The sequence below is a fragment of the Hypanus sabinus genome, chromosome 18 (assembly GCF_030144855.1).
Source record: "Hypanus sabinus isolate sHypSab1 chromosome 18, sHypSab1.hap1, whole genome shotgun sequence".
NCBI classification, from domain to species: Eukaryota; Metazoa; Chordata; class Chondrichthyes; order Myliobatiformes; family Dasyatidae; genus Hypanus; species Hypanus sabinus.
Genome location: NC_082723.1, coordinates 53,403,272 through 53,409,815, shown reverse-complemented (window position 1 = coordinate 53,409,815; position 6,544 = coordinate 53,403,272).

Sequence of the window (6,544 nt, the reverse complement as noted above, 5' to 3'; positions counted from 1 at the left end):
CCGCTGCCTCAATTTGGCCTGTCTCTGACATTTCCAATCCAGCCTGGCGCTTAAATCATAACATTGAGTCAAGTTGTTTTGATACACTCAGGGGCCTGGACCCCACCAACTCGATTTGGCCTGTATCTGATGTTTCCAACTCAGCCTGGCGCTTAAATCGTAACATTGAGTTCAGTCGCTTCGGTACGCTCTGGGGCCTGGACGCCGCTGCCTCAATTCAGCTTGTACGCCACCTTTCCAATTCGACCCAGCGCTTAAATCGTCGCCCAAAGATCAGGTTCTGCTGCCTCGGTACGCTCTGGGACCTGGATCCCACCGCCTGGAGTTGGCCTGTACCTGACCTTTCCAACTCGGCCCAACACTTAAATCGATCGAACCTCAGGACAGGCCCACTGCCGGCCTCGGTTCTGCCACTTCAAATTGCCCGCGCTCAAAGGGAAGTTACGTGCTATTGTTTGTGGTGACTGAGTACCTGAAAAAGTGTGATTACTGAAGTATTCAATTGTTTCATTGGCCACCAGCAAATAGTCTCTGAGCTTCACCAGCGCCATCTTAAACCAGAATCCCTAGCTGGTACCAGGACTATGGGGATGGTCACCTGCCCCTGACAGAAGCCTCAACCCTATGTGCTACAAGTTGGGCTGTCATTGGGAAGACAGTCTAATATGAAACACAAATTAGGAAATGCATTTCCACAACAGATGAGAAAGTCTCTGTTAGTCTTCTATCAATGGTAGCATTAGGTGAGAATTAGATGTTGATAGTGATGCCAGCTAACTGTCACTCTTGTATATTTAGAGGGCCATGGAGTCTTGAGGAGATACTGCATGAAGGTCCTTCACACCACCAAGTCCATCCGTTATACCCCACCATGCATTTCCACTAATCGACCATGTACTTACACATGGCCGAAAGTAATCCCACCTTTATTCTCCCCAGATTCTCATCCCCCAGGCTCTACCACTAGCCTGCACACTTGGGGCAATTTACTGTGACTAGTTAAACTAGCAACTCGCTTGCTTTTGGCCCACCAGCCCGTGTGTCTTTGAGATGTGGGAAGAAACCAGAGCAGCCCGAGGTAACCCACACGGTCACAAGGTTGAAGCACTTCGCTGGTAGCACCTGAGGTGGGCATTGAGACCAGGCCTCCATGGCTGTGTGTTGGTTCTCTGCCAGCTGTGCCACTGTGTTGTCCTGGAGGTGGGGGCCCCAGACTAGGAGATACTGCCATACAAACTGGCCGAACTGTAGTAGTACATATTATGGACGGTAAATGCCACAGGCACGTGATGAGAGGAATGTCGGTCTAGCGTCTGGTGGCAACCAACTTCCTGACCACTTGCTCACACTCCTGGCCAGTGCCTCGGTGATGGGAAGGCTATAAGGAATACAGATGACACAAAGATTGGTGGAATGTAGAAGGTCGCCACAGGCTACAATAGGACATTGACATGATGAAGAGCTGGGCTGACAAGTGGCAGAAAGAGTGCAATGCAGAAGAAGATGGTGGAACACTCTGGAAGGTCAAACTTGAAGGCGGAGTGTAGGGTTAATGGCAGGACTCTTAGCAGACGGGTCTTGGGGTCCATGTCCATAGATCTCTTAAAGTTGTCGCACAAATTGACAGGGTGGTTAAGAAGGTGTGTTGCCCTTCAATAGGTGGGGTGTAAGTTCAAGGTCTATAAAACTCTGGATACACCTCAACTGCGGTATTGTGCTCAGTTCTGGTCGCCTCATTATAGGAAATGTGTTGGAACTTTAGAGAGGGTACAGGGGAGATTTACCAGGACGCTGCCTGATTAGAGAACATGTCTCAGGAGGATGGGTTAAATGAGCTAGAGCTTTTCTCTTTAGAGCAAAGGAGGATGAAAAGGACGTGTTAGAGGTGTGCAATATGATAAGAGGCATATATAGATTGGATATATTTTTTATACATATTTATTGGAAAGATCTTTTTCCCGGGTTGGAAAATGGCGAGTATGAGAGGGCCTGATTTTAAGGTGATAGGTGGGATGTCAGAGGCAGCTTCTTCCACAGAGTTGTGGGTGCATGGGATGTGCTACCAGAGGCAGCGGTAGAGGTGAAAACATCGGGGACATTTAGACAGGCACATGGATGAAGGAAAAATGGAAGATTATGTGGAAGGAAACAGTAGATTCATCTTAGAATAGGTTAAGTTATGGACCAAAGGGTCTGTACTATGCTGCGCTCTTGTATGATGTGTGTTCTATGTTTCATACAGCCTCTAGTGTACTCACAGAACATTGTTACTACAGTAACCATCAAAATGCAGCAGTTGGTAGGAGAAATAACATTTAAATTGCAATGCAAGAGTGACTAGATAATCTATCTGAAGTGATTATAAATGAGACAGGTTTTGACCCGGACATCAGAGTGTATGCGCTGGCAATGACAGACTCCTATGTAGAGAATTTGTACATGGGAATTGCAACAGAACATCGGTGGTTTGACTGAGCCACACTGCGAGACAAATCATTCTCAGAATAGGGATCCCATGATAAGCACTAATCGGGCCTCTGCTTTAAGCAATCACAGTGCGTGGAAAACCCGTGCCCGTCAAAATACATTTGACAAAATTAAACAGAAAGCACAAAGGTTTAACGACTCCAGTTAAGACAACAATTAACATATACAGGTGCTCTAGAAACTTCCGTGCGAAACACTCTACAGCTCTTTCCATGGCCCTTCAGGGCTCATGACAGTGTCTCCCTCTCTGAGGCTGGCACCTAAGAGATGGGACTGGAAAACTTGGGAACATTGTCTATAACTCAGGAACATAGAATATCATAGGATTCCTAGTAAATCATGCTGACCTAGAGAACCTTAGAAAAAGTCTTGAATGTAGACTGGAGATATTGGAACGTACACTGGGAATGTAGACTCGGGACATGAAGTGAGTATAGAAGGCACCCTCGCCTCCAGCCAACCAATGTCCTGGCTGCTATTGAACTTCCACTGGGTCCATTGATTGTGGGGTCCTTCTGTCATGGTGTGCACTGGCAGTGACTAAACCCAGATGCGGAAGAACAACAGACTTCCATGTATAGATGGAAACAAAAGTTTATACATGGGAATTACACAGAATATTGGTGACACGACTGAGTGACTGAGTGTTCTGAGTCATTCTCAGAACAAGGACCCCACGATAAACACTAATCAAGAGTACACTTAAGATAATCACCGTATATGGAAAACCCGTGCCAGTCAAAATAAACTTGATAAGATTAGAGATCGTTAAGAGCGCCAAATTTTTTGGTGTTCACCTGGCGGAGAATCTCACCTGGTCCCTCAGCACCAGCTCCATAGCAAAGAAAGCACAGCAGCGTCTCTACTTTCTACGAAGGCTGAGGAAAGTCCATCTCCCACCCCCCATCCTCATCACATTCTACTGGGGTTGTATTGAGAACATCCTGAGCAGCTGCATCACTGCCTGGTTCAGAAATTGCACCATCTCGGATCGCAAGACCCTGCAGCGGATAGTGAGGTCAGCTAAGAAGATCATCGGGGTCTCTCTTCCCGCCATCACGGACATTTACACTACACGCTGCATCCACAAAGCAAACAGCATTATGAAGGACCCCACCCACCCCTCATACAAACTCTTCTCCCTCCTGCCATCTGGGAAAAGGCATTGAAGCATTCGGGCTCTCAAGACCAGACTATGTAACAGTTTCTTCCCCCAAGCTATCAGATTCCTCAATACCCAGAGCCTAGATTGACACCTTACTGCCCTATTGTCCTGTTCATTATTATTTGTAAAGCCTGCACTGTCTCGTGCACTTTATGCAGTCCTGGGTAGGTCTGTGTTTTTTTTTCTCTCTGTGCTGTTTTTTACGTAGTTCAGTCTAGTTTTTGTACTGTGTCATGTAACAGCATGGTCCTGAAAAATGTTGTCTCATTTTTACCATGTACTGTACATAGCAGTTATGGTCAAAAAGACAGTAAAAAGTGACTTGACTTGACTTGAAAGCACGAGGGCTTAATGACTCGATTAATTTGCAAATACATGCTCTGGAAACCATGGAGCCCAATGCTCAATGACTCACCCCACAGGCCCACAGGGCTCATGACACAGGGGGACCTATGCACGTCCTCTTTTCTGACCAGTGGAATGGGATTTTTGTTTATGCCTGTATGAGTAGGCAAGAGGAATCATTGATCGCCTCTCCAAACTCTGCATTGGGAGCACCAGGTTACGTGCTGAGATCCTTAAATGGCATTTGAAGCAAGTGTTCCTCCTGACCCAAGCCTGGGAAATATGGTGGAGTTTGCTATTTGATAACGTCTTAGAGAAATACAACACAGATACAGGGCCTTTGGCCCAATGATTTCATACCAGCACCCACCCAGCTAGTCCCAATATCCTGCATCTAGTGATATCCCTCCGGGCCCTACCTCTCATCATTCCTATTCAAGTGCTTTTTTATAGGATACTTTTATGCCTGCCTCAACCACTTAAATGCTCATTCCATATACTCACAATGCTCTGTATAAAATTGTTGCCACTCAGGTCCATCTTAAATCTTTCCCTCTCCCCTAAATCTATGACCCCTAGCTTTGAGTACCTCTACCCTGGGGAAATGACTGTTACCACTCTCCTTATCTATGCCCTGAGGAAGGGTCTTGGCATAGCCCTAAGTGTTTATTCATTTCCATAGATGCTGCCTGACCTGCAGGGTTCTTCCAGTGTTTTGTGTGTGTTGTTCCTTAACTATACCTTTTATAATTTTGAAAATGTTTTAAGGTCATTCCTCATTCTCCCACATTGCAAAGAATAAAGAGCTACCCTGATCAACCTCCCCCTTTAACTTGGGCCGTCTAGTCCTGGCAACATCCTCATTAATCCCTTGGGCACTCTTTCCAGTTTAACCATAACTTTTTCCAATAACCAGGTGATCAAAGCTGTACTCAGTACTCTAACTGCTTGTGCAGTGGGGGTCTTAGGGGCATTGATGCCCCATCATTCATTGTATGGGGTCTCTTGTATCTTGGATGTCTATGAAGAGTACGAATTTCAGGTTGTATACCGTATACATTGGTAGATATTAAATGAACCAAAATAAAATAAATTGCTGCCTTACCAATGCCTTATATAACCAGCGTAATAACGTTGCACGGCCTGTACTCATTGCCCTGACTGATAGAGTGCAAAATGCTTTTTTCATCACCCTATCTGTCTATGATGTTGTTTCCTATGAATCATACCCTTGTACGCTTAAGACCCTCTTTTTCATTACTTATCCTTGTTCTCTTACATTCATGGTATACATCCTTTGCAGGTTTGACTTTATAAAATGTGTCACTTCACATTTATTTATGTTGAAACCCATCTGCCTACTTCCCTTACAGATCAAGGTCTGTTAAGGAGAGAAAGACGCATAAAATCAGGATGGGACTCCCTTGGCGAGCTCCAATTACAAACCAGTCGCAAATAAATCCTGGGAGATGTGTTTACTTTCAGCGTTCTAGGGGAAACATGTCACCAAGTCAACGTGGTGTCACATATCCACTCAGTGACCCGAATATCCGATCTGTATAGCAATCTGTGACAGTGGAAAACTTGTCGCCTTATTCTTGGCTGTGACCAGATGTCATGTTCCTGAAGGATTCTCCTGTGTTCTTTATAAGACATCGAGCAACAAACAAACAACTTGCATAGCAACTTGAATGGATCAAACATCATTGAACGCCGCACTGGAATCGGGGGGAAGCTGTAGGGAACATGGCCAAAGGGGAGACACGTGGAGGGGTGCCATGTGGGAGGTTGGGACAGCGCAGACTGGGGCTGGAGTTAGAGAGATTATAGGAAGAGGTCGCAGGGTAGGGGGCATCTGGGAGGGGGGGATTAGAAAAGAGAAGTGTCAGGTTGAGGCGATTAGAGAAGAGAGGTAGGAGAATGGGGATATTAGGGAGGAGGGGCCAGAGTGCGGGGTTAGAGAGAAGATTGCAGTGGGGAGATTGGAGCAGAGGGTTAGCAGGAAGAGGTTTATCGTATGGGTGGAAAGATGAGATGATTGGATTGGCAGGGTGGGATGATTAGAGGAGATATTGATAGGCAGGGAGAGTTAGAGATAATAAGTAGGAGGGGAGGTTAGAAAGGAGAAATTAGGCCTGGGAAGATTAGGGTGACAAGGTCTGTCTGAAGCCTTTATCGGTCAGAGTTGACCATGAATATAGTGGCTTAGATGTCTAGATATGCAAGCCTGGGCAGCATGATATGGAGAGCAAGCTGTTGCCCACATAGCAAGCTTCATCTCTCCACACATCTGTGAACCCAAAGGAATGGCAGAGATCGATACAGTTCGGTACCAGCAGGGTCGCAGGAGTTGCCAGTCAGCATTGAACTCAACATAGGACTGCATTAGGGACTCCAGCTCCTGATTTTTCCCTCAGGGTTTACTCTCAAAGCCTTCCCCATGAGTGGGCATAGCCACAAGACAGTGGAGCTTCGAGATCAGAGTTTTCCTTCTCCTAGATGAGATGCCAACCACAGCTAATGAGCCCCATCTGCCTGAAGTGACTG